Here is a 16,767-nt window from a genome sequence, read left to right on the forward strand (position 1 = left end):
CAGCAGGTAAACTTCAAATACAGAACGTGCATTGTGTCTGGTAGTCTGCTGCTCTGGAGAGAACACCATTTAAAGTTCGTACTGAATTATGCCAATAAATGTTTTCATTATATTTTATTTCTGCAACATACAAATGCCATTTGGTGGGTTAATTATCTCAAAGTTTACAGTATGAAAGGACTGGGGGGAAATCTCCCTTCTCTAATACCTTTCTCTATATTGTCTTTGTTTGTTTGAGATGAGTGGGGATGAGGAGACTACTGGTTTTCCACTAGGCAGAAGGGTCATTGTTTATAGTAGTGCTTTGCTGTGAGAGCAGGAGTGTGGTTGAGTGATGGGGTAGTGCTGAGCTTATGGTTGTAATCTCGTTTACTCACTGTACCAACTTGGAGAGAAAATAAGCATGGTGATTGCTAAGTCATATCTTAAAATTAAGTTTTTGTTATATTCCGTAGCCCGCTCTTAGACAAAACACATTTTTACAGCACACTTGCACAACTGCATGAGTGAAATGTTAGGATAAATAAAATTTTTAATTAAATGAAAAGATAATTCAAGGGGCTCTGTAATACTGTAGTGCAGTTGATAGGGGGATGGGAGTTGGCTGCTGGGAGGTACAGGCAGGTTACTCTATAAACTGATTATAACTGATAAAGTACCACGTAGAAAGGATGTAATAGAAATACTTACACTTTCTGAACTCCAAGGCAACAAACTATCTGCTTATAGTTTTTGAGTCAGGAAAGCTAGAAAGATGAGACCTTGCATGAGGATAACAACTGGACACAATTGAACTTTTATTCTGCATCTAAAAATGTTTCCCATATAGTCACTGGAGGAAAATGAATTTGTCTTGTTCTGCCCGGGAGATTGGCTCAGACCTCCTTAAAAAAGAAATCTTTTTCAAGTGTATATAAAAGAGATCACGTCAGCTGCTGGAAAAACAAATCACCACCACCACCACCATAAGAGAAGGCATATCTTCATCCTAGTGTTTGGTTAAAAAAATCTAAATGATCACAATTTCAGTTTCACCAATATATTCTATAGCTGATAAGACTTATTCCTGGTAATTTAGACAACTCATTAGGATTGATAAGTGTGTGGGGGAGGGGGAGGTAGTATGTATGTTAAGCTGTATCTGAGTAGGGATTGCACACTAGAAATTATCTTCATGTGCAACTAGCCAATGGCAGCAGAGCTAGCATTTATCCATGGAAAAAGCTTCAGGATATCTTCTCTTTTCATACATCAATGACTCAGTCTCTGAAACTTCAGGCAGAAGCTTAAACTAAGTCATGACTAAGGGGAAATATAGGATGGGAAGGGAGAAATGAATTCCCAGTCATTGAGCTTCCAGACTGTTCCTCTGCTGAGCCTCTCCTGTGTTATGGTCTGCTATTTGGTCGTTCTCCTTTTGTGCTGAAGTGTTTGTTCTGCCACAACCGAGAGGAAGTGAATCTCAATTAGGCAATGTTGCTGATCGACAGTTCTTAGGGTCTGGATGAGGACAGATGTTGAAAGAGATGCCTTAAGTTGGCTTTTAAATGGATGGATTTCATTTGATTGTAGTATACTTGTCCTGCATTCTGCTTGATAATGAAGCACTGAATGCAGATATTTAAAAATGTAAGTGAATTACTTCTCATTTTTTTATTTTGCTGCCATGATATGTCTAACACATATTTAAGGATCCTTTTGTTGAGAGAATTTATTTATTTTTTCCCCTTCAAAAACCTGTTGTACTGATTTTCATTTGGCAAATTCAACCCGCAACATTCTAAGACAGTTTCTATTTCCTATAGGTTATCTTCATGCATTCAATTTTGTTTTTGTTTTTTTGGCAACAGGTACATAATGATGGACCTGCTACCCTGGGTGACTTTTGCCACTCTATCTTGTGCTATTTCTGAAAGTTCTCTAGTGATGTTAAAGTTCAGTTCAGTTTATCATATTGTATTTTCATTCCTGTTCATAGCAGAATTACAGGAAAAGTTCTTTTGTTGTTGTTCTGTTTGTTGTAGGAGACTTGCACAATGTTTAACACATGGTGACCTATTAATAAATGATTGCCAAATAATTGTTGAATTAATTGAATGGAGGACCTATTACTTACTCAGCAAGTAATCTATTTACTTTGGAGCACATAGGAAAGGTAGATTCGATTCAATTAAAATCACAAAATATTTATTTAGAACCCATAGAAAACATTCTTAACTTTTAATGAGTGGTAAACTTAGCATTTAATATAGTATCTGGCACACAGTAGGTGCTTAATAAATGTTTATTGATTTGATTTAACTTGACAGCAGACCATACACTGTGCTATGATCCGGAGACACAAAGATAAAAAGCAAATAATCCTTGTTTTCTAGCAGTCTATTTTTCTCTTTGGAGCATCCAGCTAATAAACAATTAAGTCAATTCAAGGCATATATTAAATAATACAAAATATTAGAAAGGAACTAGTACTAGAAATTCAATGAATTTTACAGGGAGGAGAATTTGTGGCCGCCAGACCCGAGACCACCACAGGCTCCCTACCGCTGGATTAGGAAATACCTCCTCCTACTCTAGAGGACTCTACAATTCCATGGGAGGCATTATTCTTTGTTGTTTTTTTTTTTAAAGAAATTCTAAGTTAACATGTAAGATTATAGGCTTAAAATTTTATGCCTCAGTTTCCCAAAGTGCCTTGATTAAAAATGACATGACTACTAATTTTGGAACATTATATTTAAGAAATGCTGGTAATATTTTCTATATGGAGGACTTGGATAGATGGATGAAAGGAGCTAGAATGAAGATAAATTGGAGAAAAACAGGAGAAATTCTTTTAAAAGGTGGTACAGACAGTGCAAGGGAGATCTAGTGTTCTAGAGACTCTTGTCTCCAAGAAGAAGTACTTTCTAGAGCACATTTGGCTCTGGGAGATTTCCTATTATTCCCAAAAGAATACATTCAGCTCCTCCATAGGGATTCCCAGTTCTTGTTTCAGCAGAGGCAGTAATCTCAGGACACTTGACGTTACAGCAGTTGTGTGCAGAGAATCAGTGCTTTGGGTTCATTACTTTCATTCAGTGGGCAAGTCTCTAGCACTCATTACAATTCTCTAGATCTGTGGTCTCAACTTTTTTGACCATACACTCCTATCAGTACATTTTTGAGCAGATATCCCCAGAACATATATATTTACTTATGGAATATATACAAACACTATTTTGCTAACAATGATATATTATAAAAGTTATATAGAAAACACATTTTAATAAAGGTGAGGCAAGGAAGAAAGAATATATTTTCTAGAGAAAATAAACAGGTATTGGAGTTTATTGAGTAGGGAGTGACATGATCACATTGACACTTTAGAAAAATTGCTTGACCAGCTATATGGAGAGGAAAAAAAACAAACCTTGAGTCAAGGAGAGCAGTTAGAAGGCTATTTCAGTAGTCCAGGCAAGAGGTGATGCTGGGATGGTAACTGTCTGAGTAGAGAGAAGGGGATAAATGACAGAGATGGTGTGGAAATAGAAACAAGATATGGCCAACTGATAAGCTAACACTGAAACAAAGCTGAGAACCTGGGAGACTGGAAAAATGATGATACCTTCCATGGTTTTGAGATGGAATTTTGGAGTATGAGTGAATTTGGGGGGAAAGTTCATGTAGGGAGTTCTACAATGCAGATGATAACCCATTTATATTTATTCATACTGTGTGGATTACTCTGTGCCACTCAAAGTATAAAAGGGGTTGGTATTACTTTTACTTAGCGGTTATTGTCCCATGAGGCACACCTTCTACAGCTATGAGGTAGCTGAAGAAGTAATGGGGAGGTATATCCCGTGTATGTGACTTGTGCAGCTGCTGCTGTGGTTGCTCAGGTAACAAACAGGTTACACCTAACCATCTGGTTGATTTACAGTTCAGATGAGGAGGTTGATAACTTGTATAGCAGAGGAGAAGGGTAGAAGAATGCATCCAGCTGTGTTGGAAACAAGCCATACAACTAACTAGTGAAGGATTGAATGTGACCTGTCTTCTCACTCTGATCACACACCCCAAGGAGTTAGGCCATAAACCCTTAGAGAAGCATGTGGACTATCCTGCCCTCTTGCCCCCGACTTCCTCACACATATCAAAGACTATTGCCCTAGATTTTAGTGCCAAGTTGATAAGCCACTGAAGGTAACAGAAATGGGTGGAAAGTGTTTGATACGAAATGACTTTTTGTCATTTATCATGCATTGTTTTAAATATGTACATACCCATTACCTTACTCTGATCTGGACAGGTCCATCAACTCCTTAAAAGCATCTCTCCAACATTTCTTTCTGCTGGGAAACATGACTAAAATTTAGCAAGGAAATAGTCTTAAAATTGAGCCTGGCTAGAAAAATTTGGCCATTAAAAAAAAAGAAACAAACATACTTCCAAAGTGAGTAAGAGCGGAATGACAAGCTTTTTTTTAACTTTAACTTACAGATTGGTTTATTAGCAAGTGCTACTTAAATATAATGTTATTGTTTGACTTGCATCAGTAATAAATGCAAGGAGGATTGGACAGATTGCCCTTATTTTTGTTTTTTCTAAGAACTGGAGCCTTTTTGAATAACAGTGGGAGAAGGAGGTATCAGCAAAGATGTCTGGTTAGTTGGCATGTACTTGTGAGAGCAATTATGCTTCCTCCCTCCCTTCCTCCCACTTTGAGAATCCTATTCAGAAAATAGTTTCTCTACTAATTTAAGTGTTATGTTAATTATAAAATTGTTTTCAAGCAAAGAATACTAATCAGAAGTTGGCAGATTTGGTCAGTGTTGAGACATTGGAAGCTCTTCCAGTAATATTTATTCAGGGAAGATCCAATCTCAATATAGCTTTCACAGAAGGAAGCTAGTTTAGGCCAGTCTTTCATCAGTTTGCCAAAGACCCTGTGCCCAGTTTAGTTGGAAGAATTCTTTTGATTTTCAGACACATTGACTTAATGAAGCTTAGGCATCATGAAATTTGTGAATGAAAGCTGGCACATATGCAGAATGAATTCATCTTGTACATAATTGTGCTAACGATAGCTTCTCATGCAGTTCCCCTTGAACACTCTCCCGCCATATATACTGGTGATGGGAAAGCCCTGTGCAGATCACTGGAGGATTCCAGAGAGCGTTGTTGATTTTTCTTTAAAGGGGTAAAGATAATAGAAAATTAGGAAGAATGATGAGAAAGAGGAACATCTGACCCTACCAGCTAAGATTTCTAATGGGTGTATGTCTTAGATGGGATGACGAGAGCCATCATCCCACAATTCTGTTTCCCTATAGTCCCTTTCAGGATCCATATTTCTCTTGTTAAGTACAAAAGGCAGATATTTCTCAAGTATAAGATGAAAGAGCAATTCATTTCTTGGGATTCTCCAAAACAATATCACATGAAACTCCTCTTAGAAAGTCAATGTTCTTCATGGTAGGCTGTAGGGCTCAGAAAGGTAATTAGGTTTAGGACAGGCCAGCTAAACTGCCAGGTATAGAGAATGAAGGATCTGTTAAGTAATCATGTTTTAAACAGCTTCAGAGATTGAAACATCACTTGAAGTCCTCAGAAAATATTATCTCATGGGGTTTTCTGTAAACATATAGTAAGGACTTATTCAAATTTTAAAGAAATGGTTCTGAAACTGTAGAAGCATCAATCCATTTCTCAAATCTAAAAGTCTATAGAAATAACATTAAAAATCAACCACATTTTCCCATTATATTCCTTAACACAACAGAATGTATATCAAGTAGATTACAAGGCTCCAGGTGAGTTTAGTATACAGTACATAACTCAAGATTAAGTGACTGAGAAAACCTCAGGGATATAGGATTACCAGTCATATGGTTAAGATATAGAAGCTAGAAGGTAAAATTTATGAGACCAATATTCTTGAAAGTAAAATGGAAAGGCAGAAGCAAGAAAACAGTCTACAGGCATCCATAGAAGATATAAGCTGGCAGGACTCCCTATCACAACAGAAGTGGTCTTTTTAAAATTGAAGTTTTGGATTATTAGTTTATTATAAGGAGCCTTCATAGAATATAGGAAAGCTCCTACATGGTAGTAGGCTGTTTAGTAATCTTAGATGTGTGACTCTTTCAAGATATATGTTCCAAGTGGCCATATCTATCAAATTACCAACCTAGGTACATCTTCATTGAATTGACAAGGTAGAGGACTTTGAGAGGCTCCAAAGGAAAGTTATTTTTCATCCACTAGTGCTTTTTGAATTGTCTCTTGGATGGGTTTGGTAGCTATTAGTTCATATTGGTATGTCTGCCCTGACTGGAACAGTGCTGAAGCTTTGTATAGTAGATTTATAACTCTGTTATAGTATATATAACTCTATTATATAGTATATAAAACTCTGTTACATGGTGCTTAGCACAATGCCTGACACATAGTAGGTGCTAAATAAATATGGATTGGTTGGGAGAAGGCGCTTCTAGTAAATCTATTTGACTTTTGTACTTTACTATTTTATCAAACTTGTAATGAATAATTTTATTAAACGTATTAACAATATCTTTCATTTACATAGCATTTTACAAAGTTTTTTCTTAGTAATCAACTTGTTTGAAACATCCATTATTCTGGTGAGGTAAAAAGGGCAGAGAGCATCTTCCCTTTTACAATTAGTTTCCTAAGTGCGGCTTGGAGAGTTTAAGTGACGTGCTCCAGGCACATAGCTAAGAAGTTATGGAATTGGAAATCAAACCCAGGTTTTCTAAGTCTTTTCCTCTTTACATCAGATCTTACTCTATTGAAAAACAAAATCAGTTTTTGATGAAACCTGTGAATAGGATTCTTTTGTGATAGGAAGAGGTGAGTAGCTGTGATTTTGTTGTTGTAAAGAATTTGGGCAGTGAAACTTCCTCCACTGATGAGGGACTCCTGTGTAATTTATAAATTAAATAAATTTAGTCTCTGAGGTCTTGAGAGATATAGTGATTCACCTGGGATCACACATTTAGTTTGGTTCAGCAGTGGACCTTCAGGTCAGATCTTCTTAACTCTTAGTCAGGCCATCAGTAAATATTTTTTAAGTGCCTTCTTTGCACCAGGTACCCTAAGCCTTGGGAACATAGATGCAAATAAAATGACTCCTTACTCTCAAGGAACTCATAGTACGATGGGGGTACAACTTGCAAACAGCTATGTACCGAAGGCTATCATAGGCTAAATTGGAGATAATAAAGGAAAGGCCCTAGAATTAAGGGGAATCAGGAAAGCTTTCCTGTAGAAGGTGGAATTTTAGCTGGGACTTGAAGGAAGCTAGGGAAGCTAGCCAAGTCTTTAGAAATATTTAATTAAAAAAATAAATTGAATAAAGATGACATACAAAGATTTTTTTCCCATCTAATCTCCATATTTTAAAATATTTACCCTTTTTCGAAAGGCTAGAGAAAATGGAAATCATTCTACTTATTGTTATACTTTGGCCTTTGGTTCTGATTTTTCTGCTTCTATTTTGTCAAATTTTTGAGGCTGTAGTGGCTCCCAATAAAAGGAAGTTTAGGGGTTTAGATTTGGCCAGCGTGGCCATCCAAATAGGGCCTCAGTTTCAGTGCTTTTTAACTTTGCCTGCCCAGAGGCACGAGTCTCACTTTCTTCTGCTCCATTTTTTAGAATTTTATAGAATTTTTTTATAGAAATATAAAATGTTTATGGAATTGCTTTCATCAGATATGACAGTAATTAAAGGAAAGGAAGTAATTAAGCTTTAAATGATGTTTGTTTCTGTCTTTAAAAGGTAAATGCAAGCCTTAAAAAGTTACTCATTTTTTTTAACTCCCAGAAAGACATTATCAAATCCCTCTCCTGGGCTTTTCCATAACAATATATTTAGTAGATAAATTGACAAAATAAATTGTTGCCCTTGGGAAAAAAACGTGATTTTTCTAAAAACTTCCTGAATTAGATGTTCCTGGGAATCCAGTTAAAGCTATCACTAACAATTTGTGCTAGTTTTTCTGTTGTCTTTCATTAAATCATTGGGGTAAATATACACCAATAAAACACGATGAAGGTCCCCCATCATGCTGAAGGCTGTGCACTGTAAACTATGAACATCATTTTCTCACTTATGAGAGATTTTCCATGCTGAGCACAGACCTCTTATTATGCAGCTTACATTGTGGGCCTCCCTGTTTCTGTTTCCATTTGTAACACTTCTCTGAGAAAAAACCAAACCAAACCAAACCCAATAACACTGGAACCAGATGATAAACATATGATAGGGATATGTGGATAATCTACCTGAATAATTTTGTTCTGGTAGAACTGCTCCCATGGCTATCTGATCCATCTCACCAGAGCAAAGAGAGGAGGGAAACATCCCCTTTTCTAAACTGAGACCTCATTCAAAAGGAATGAATGGTTTGGGTGTGATAAGGACACCCTTGGGAGAAACTGGCTCACTGGTCTAGGTTGCATGTACTGCAATGCCCCCAGGATGTGCTGCCTTTACAGCCATCTCTCCCCTGCTACCATCTGGTACGCAATATATTTGCTATAAAATCGTATTCGAGCATGGAATTGAAATTTGTATCATTACCAGTGGCTAGAGCCTGAGAAAGACACCTGCAGGACAACACAAAAAAAGCTTGGTTATTCTCATGGTATGAAATGTTTATCGGTTGTTTTCTCATCAGAGCAGCCATTTTCTTACTGTGCCAGGAAGGTAAGATACATATGAGGTGGAATGCTTCTTGGTCATGTCTCTTGGCAAATCTGCAAGTTTTAGTACAAAGCTCTTGACAATCAGTGTTTTCTTTCTGGAGGCTGCCAGATTCACTTTGATACACTTTATCCCTTGAAAATAATGATAATAATTAATAGCCTGTGTAAAAAATACCAAAGTCTTTTGCTGAATTGCAAAGAGAGAGAGGACTACTGGAAGTCAGGGTGGGAAAAGTGGAGAAACTTAATTAAGATGGTGATCCATTGTATAAATGATTCTAAGTGCTCTTTTCCGTTGAAGACCCCTGTTCAGATGATCCGTAAAAGCAGATCTTATTTCACTGGACCTTGAAACTAGTCTCCTAACTCATGTACTACTCTTTGGAATGTAATTGAACAATTTCCATTCTCAGAAATGTGGCATCTTTTTGCTTTTAAGCTACACAGATAACACTCTGAAATGCAATTTCTCCAGTAGTGCTTTTAATGGGAGTTGCTGCATTCACATGAGTACATTTTAGTCTTTTGGCTAATTGAAATTACTAGGGTAGATGTGTATGCCATACTTGGAACTCTTAACAGCTTATGTTACATTTTCCCCTTTGCCATTTACCTATCCCTTTCTTTATCACAAAAGCAAAATCCAAGAAACTTGAAATAATCATAGTTCTAGAGTTGGAGGGTTCCTCAGAACCTATTTAGTTCTATCCTCTCCCCTAATAGAAGTTCAGGTCACACAGTAGTTGGTGTCAAAGGTTGGATTTCATCCAGGTCCTCTTACTTCAGAGCCAGGGTTCTTTATACATTATCTTACAATGAGGGATACGCACTTGAAGTTTTTCCATCCATTAGAGAGATGAGCTGGTTCTGGAACTCAGTTTGGATTCCAGTCCTGGCAATACCACTTACTTATTTTGTGATTTTGAATCATTTAATCTCTTGGTACCTGAATTTTCCAATCTATAAAATGGCGCTGACAATCTCAGCTTTATCTCCTTCTCAGGGTTTTTTAGTAAGGTGAAATATTATCAATGTGAAAAGCCTTTCAAAAGGAAAAAAAATATCATCTAAATATGCTAACTTTTAAAGTTGTGTTATATTGTCAAGGAATTCTCTCCATTGAGAAAAATAGGACCTCATTGAAGAGGTATGCCCCCAAGTGGGGGGGGGGTCTGATGATTGTGGATCAAAGAGAAGAGGTCAGATTGAAAGCAAAGAAATATATTAGTATGCTAAGGAAACGGCTGATAGCAGCTTTAACTTTTTAGGGTACATAGCCAATCGGCAGTATTCTGCAGCAACTTAGGACAGATAAGTATCTTTTGCAGGAGAGGGAAGGATAGAGAAAGAGGGATTCATTTAAGGGAGACGAGGAGGGCTTCTTGGGGAACATTTTCCATGCAGATGTCAAGGTTTGTTACCACAATGAGAAGACATTTCTTGTTCAAACACAGGAGACAAGGAGAGGTGATCAAATACTTTAACAATTATGAAAGAAGTCCCTTTAGACAAAACTGCAGGGATGAAGTAATCATTTAGACAAAATTGCAGGTGTCTCTTATCTGCTTTACATAGTTGGTTATATTTCATTTCTCCTTACTTTCCACCATTAGATAACCAGCTGGTTGGGATATTTCTGCATTTTAGTCCATCGCAATGCCATGAAGTGATTACGGTCCCTATTTTCCCTTATATAACCTTATTACATCTGCTAGTTCTCTTGGGAGAACATCTGGTTGTTACATCGCACTCTATACACTATATATCTCAGTCAACGAGGGATGCATATCCTAGAAAATGTCATCTATGCAGCTTCTTTTGTGCAAATCATTGTTGCTAATATGCTGTACCCTACTTACGCTCACCATGTGACTTTCCATTTGGATCGTCAGGAGCTGAGAGGCATAAATGATGATGATGATGATGATGATGATGATAACCATACCTCCTATGAAGAGAATTGAACCTCTAACATCCTCTCTGGCTCTCAAAAGCCTATGATTTTTAACAACTCTGAGCAGTGGCTAGTGTAACGAGTGGGTATTTCATGTAAGTGACACAATTTTTTTTATTTTTACCCCCTTTTTATTTTAATAAGCCACAAATTAAAATATGATAATAATAATAATAATCTACATAGTTCTTTAAAGTTTGCAAAGTGCTTTGTACATATTACACCCATTTGATCCTGGTGACAAAACTGAGGTGAGTAATGCAGGTTTTATTATTACACTTAATAAATGAGGAAATTCACCAGGTGCTCTCCCCCTAAGTTCATTTAAAAAAAACCAAAAAAACCAGTACATAACACTATACTGCCTTTGGGCAGTTAGCATTCAAGCACTTAGCATTAAGCTTTTACTTTTCAACCTGTTGGATGGCAAAACTATAGTCCCAGTCCCATCAATAAAGTGTCTATATGACATACGGTATTTCTTGTCTTTTCCTAAAAGTCCACTAACTTTGTTTTAAAACTCTTTCTGACTTGTAAAAGGAGTGTGTCCATGTGTTTTCCCAGAGAGGTTATTTTGGATGAATGAGCTATACAGAAGAGAGTTAAAGGGGGAATAATAGTTTTATAAAGTTTTCAGGCTCTTCAGAACACTTAGCAAAAATGGAATCCCATTAAAACTTAACTTATTGGAGGGGAGGTGGCAAATATATTACAGCCTGGAAACTGGATTAGAAATTAAGGCTCCCCTGTGAGCTTATCCAACCATTCTGGAGAGCGGTTTGGAACTATGCCCAAAGGGCGACAAAAATGTGCACACCCTTTGACCCAGCAATATTGCTTCTAGGACTGTATCCCCAAGAGATCATAAAAATGGGAAAGGATCCCACATGTACAAAAATATTTATAGCAGTACTCTTTGTAGTTGCCAAAAACTGGAAATCAAGGGGATGCCCATCAATTGGGGAATGGCTGAATATATTATGGTATATGAATGTAATGGAGTACTATTGCGCCATAAGAAATGATGAACAAGAAGACTTCAGGGAGGCCTGGAAGGACTTATATGACCTGATGCTGAGTGAAAGGAGCAGAACCAGAAGAACTTTGTGCACAGCAACGACCACAGAGTTTTTTCTGGTAGACCTAGAACTTCGTAACACAAGAACTTAAAAAAAAAAAAATCCCAGTGGTGGTTCTCTAAGGCAAAATGCCTTCCACACTCAGAGAAAGAACTGTGGAATTCATTCCCAGATTGTAGCAGATCATGCTTGTATATGTGTGTGTGTATTATGTTTTGATTTATTATATGATTTCTTCCATTTATTTTAGTTCGTCTACATAGCATGACTATAGTGAAAACGTATTCAGTAGGAAAGTATGTGTAGATCCTATATAGAATTGTATGCTGCCTTGGGGAGGGAGGGAGGTATTGGGGGGTAGGTAGGGGGGAAAAATGTAAGCTTTATGGTAGTGATAGTAGAACATTTAAAAAAATAAAGAAAGAAAGAAATAAAAAAGAAATCAAGTCTCCTTCCAGCTCCAAAACAGATTGTAGGCAATCACTTCAGATAGCGCTTTCCTAACCTGAGGAAAACAGGTACTTTCATTTGACTCCCCCCAACTCACCAAGTAATTTCATGATAGATCTGAGGCTTATCTTCATGTTGTATGTCCCCTGAATGGTTGTGGAGGAATGTATGAGTATGTAACTTTAAAAATTATTTAGCAATTTTTGATAATTATTTAACTAGAATTTTTTTTTCAAGGTAACTATTTAAAAATCTCTTGTAAGTACCTATATGATCTTGGGCAAGTCACTTAGGCTATTTATTCTTGTTTCTTTATCTCTGAAATGAAAAGATTGAGTTTGATGGCCTGTTAAGGTACCTTCTCCTTCGAAATTTGTGACCCTAGGAAACAGAATGGAGGAATGAGGCTTCTGGGCTTGTGTAGGAGAAAGAGAGGGCAAACAAAGCCACCTGATCAGCAGTGCTTCACCATTTATTTAGATGTTTATCAAATTACACTGTGCTCACCAAAGGGTCTGCTCCCTTTGTGGGGGGCGGAGGAACATTGTCTACAGTGAGTGCTGTCTTAAGAAGCCATCTGTGATCAGTTTGCCTGACACATATTTAAATGGGAAGACTGGGCTACCTGACAAATTGCAATAGAGCACCTAGTGGTGACTACCCTGAACTGCAGGCACAAGTCCCCTAGGGTCCTAAAGAGCTTTTAAAAATTTTTTAGAAATATTAATTACGGAAGTCGATTTGAAAGACCATTACACTTTTATTTTTAATTATTTATGGTACAAAAATAAATTATTGGTATCCATATTATTGCTTCTATATTTGTAAGTAACCGGTTTGAATAATTTAGGTGTAGCTATATATACATATACACATTTTTACATATAGGTATATGCATAGCATTCACACATGCAGTATATATGTATATATCAATTTCTCTATACACACATGCATATATATACATGTATTAAAACACTGAATTTGCATATATATACACATATATATAAAATATACATATAGTCCTCTGTATACATACATATATAGATACAAAGATATAGATAAGTGTATATATGTAGATTTATACACATGTATGTATTCTATACGTATACATACATGTGAGTGTATATGTACACACATATACATATGCACACACATATATGTGTATATGTATGTATGTATTATATATATATGTTTTTATACATATAACTTCTCAAATAGTTCTTAAGAGCCTATGGGGTCTCCTTATTGCACCAAACACAAACTCTTCATTTGGGTCTTTAATGTTTCCAACCACCTCGCATTCTTTCACATTCTTTTCTAGCATTCTCATCATGAATGCTCCATTCTGGCCAAACAAATCTGTTTGTCATTTCCTACACACAACTTGCTCATTTTCTCTTATGTACTCAGAATGTTCTTCTCTTCTCCAAAGGTCCACATCTATTTCTACCTTTAGATCCTGTCCAGGATAGCTCATTTTGTTTAGGAGTTAATTTTGTGATATGATAACTGAGGAACCTAATACGATATGAGGCTGCATTCACACTAAAGTTGCTAATAATGGTAATAATAACTGGCATTTGCATACTGCTTTATGGTTTCAAAAATGCTTTTCTGGACATACATTGTCCCATTTGACCAATACAAGTGTAAAATCCCAAATGAGGGAAGTAATCGTTTCATTATGCTTGGATGGTGAGACTTGAAAACATTAGGCAAAGATTAGTTGAAGGATGAAGGAATATTTAGTCTGAGAAGGGAATGCTTGGCTGGGGAACGGAAATGGGGGTAGAAGAAGGACAAGAAAGATTTCTTCAAATATTTGAAGAATGTCATGTGGAAAATGGATCAAATTCACTGTACATGGAAAAGTAGAATTAGACAAACTAGATAGAAGCTGCACAGGGGGCAGAGTTTAGCTCTCTATAAAGAAAAACTTTCTAACAAATAGAATTTTTAAAAGTGAATGAACTAGCGAGTTCTTCACCATTGGAACTTTTCAGGTGAAAGGTAAATTACCATTTGTTTCTCTTATCAAAGGAATACTGCTCAGGGATCAATCAAACTAGGTCAGTGATCTCCAGTATTTTTATAGCATGCACACAAATTTTCATTGAAAAAATTTTTCAGCATATACCCCCCATAGGTATATATATTCACTTATTTACATGTTTTATATGCTGATTATATTAGTATTATAGTAACTGTACTAATTACTACTAGTACTTATACCTTATTAAACTTAAATAAAAATAGAAATTAAAGATAGAATAAAGATGAAATGGTATTTAATCCTAGAATCAGTAGAGAATGATTGGACTTTATTGGATTGGAGATCTATTAGATTGGAGAGTTGGGCTGACCTGAGGTCACATCTGAGTTTTAGGAAAATCCCATGTGTAGCTGAATAGAGGACAGATAAAAGAAGAGAGAGACTTGAGGCGGGGAGCTCAACTGAATGGCTATTGAAATAGTACAGACAAATGCTGGTGAGGGCCTGAACTTATACAGTATCATACAGTAGTGAAGGTATGAATCGAGAAGAACTGGATATGAGATGTGATGCACCCAGATTTAGCAAATGATTAGATATGTGAACCTGGGTAACTAGAAGAATGGTGATGTCTTAGACAAGGATAATTAAATTTAGAAGAGTAGGTTTTTGAGAAAAGACAAAGCAATGATATTTGTAATGCAGAACACAATGAATTCATTTTTATGTTTCATAATTGCCCTGAGGGGCATACAACTGATTTGGTCATGCCATGCCTCCCCCTACCACTCCCACCCCCAAGTGGTCCCCAACTACCACTATGGAGACCACCAGTCTAAAATCTTAAGCTTCTTAAACTTTTCCCGCTAGAAATTCCTTTTCATGTTTCAGCAGCATTAGCTGGCATTGTGTGGCCTGAGGGCATGTGTAGTGCAAAGTGTGCATGCTTGGTTCAAGACCAAGTTGCCTGATACAACATGGCTAAGTGGTGCCAGAAACACCTCAGATTCATTACACATTTGATTTTTAATTAATTTTTGGTTGTTGCATGTTTAGAAACCTTTTAGTGTTTTCAAATTTTTCATGACCCATGGGGTCACAATCCACAGTTTAAGAAGCACTGGCAGATGACCTCTAATTCCACTGTTTTCCAAGGTAACTCTGAGTTTTATTCCCATCTGACCTTGATGACACTTTTACTTCATATCTCCTGAGCATGTAGGCTTAGTTCATGTATAATATGGTAACTTGGAATTACATGTTGGATTATATAAATTTCTAATACTGTTTCATGTTCTATGGGATAATAGAATTGTAGAATGGAAGTGTTAGAAGGGACTGACCTTAGAGGTCATCTATCTTAATTCTATAATTTTGCAGAAAAAGAGACAGGTCTATAAAGGATGTGATTTGCCTAAGGACATGAAAGTAGGATGTGACAAAGCTGAAATATGAGCTCAAGTCCTTTAATTCCAAATCCCAAACACCTCTTTCTTCTGTGGCATTCATAATATAATCAATTTATCTATCTGTCCATTCATCTATTCATCCTTCCCTCCATTGATCCATCCAATCCATCAATTTTCATACATATGCATATATACACATACATACATACATATATTTATACATATGTACACATACACACACATTGAGGGGTATAAGGGTGTGCTGAAGCCAGGTCTATTCACCTCATGAGATCCTGTTGTTAAATTTCCAGTGTGAGTATTTACACCCTGGAAATAGGCAAACTCTACAAATCAGCATTTGATTTGCTTTGTTGGTTGTCTAGACTTAAGAAAACAATGGAAAATAACTTAATGGTACAGGTTGACATTAAAACTGTGTCATGTGTACATTTTTTTTTAGATCCATTTGGTAAACATTTACCAGCACACCCCTGCATCTATTATGTCCATCCTAGCACAATGCCTGGTACATGATAAACATTTATTATATATCATTTATTATATGCCAAGTGCTGTACTAAGGGCTTTATAATTAATAGCTCATAGCCTTGTGAAGTAGGTCCTATTATTATCCCCATTTCAGAAATGAGGAAATTGAAGCAAAGCAGAGGATTAGTGACTTATCCAAGGTCACACAGCTAAGAAATATTTGAGGTCAGAGTTGAATCCATTGCACCACATAACTGACCCATAATATGCAAACATATTTACATCTATATGTCTCCAATTCCCAACTAGACTGCTAAATTCCAGGATTGTTGTTGTTGATCAGTTGTTTTAGTTGTCTTCAACTCTCTGTGACCCCATTTGGGGTTTTATTGGCAAAGATAGTGGAGTAATTAACCATTTCTTTGTCCAGCTCATTTTACAGATGAGGAAATTGAGTAAGGAGGGTTAAGTGACTTGCCCAGGGTCACACAGCTAATATGTCTGAGACTAGATGTGAACTCAGGAAAATCAGTCTTCCTGACTCTAGGTGCAGCACTCTATCCACTGTGTCACTTAGTTGCTCTAAACTCCAGGACTGAGTACTCTTTATTTCCTCTGTATTCCCTCTGATAGCATCTTTCACATTGGAATGAACACTAAATATTGACTTTCTAAAGG

The sequence above is a fragment of the Notamacropus eugenii genome, chromosome 2 (genome assembly GCF_028372415.1).
Source record: "Notamacropus eugenii isolate mMacEug1 chromosome 2, mMacEug1.pri_v2, whole genome shotgun sequence".
Taxonomy (NCBI): domain Eukaryota; kingdom Metazoa; phylum Chordata; class Mammalia; order Diprotodontia; family Macropodidae; genus Notamacropus; species Notamacropus eugenii.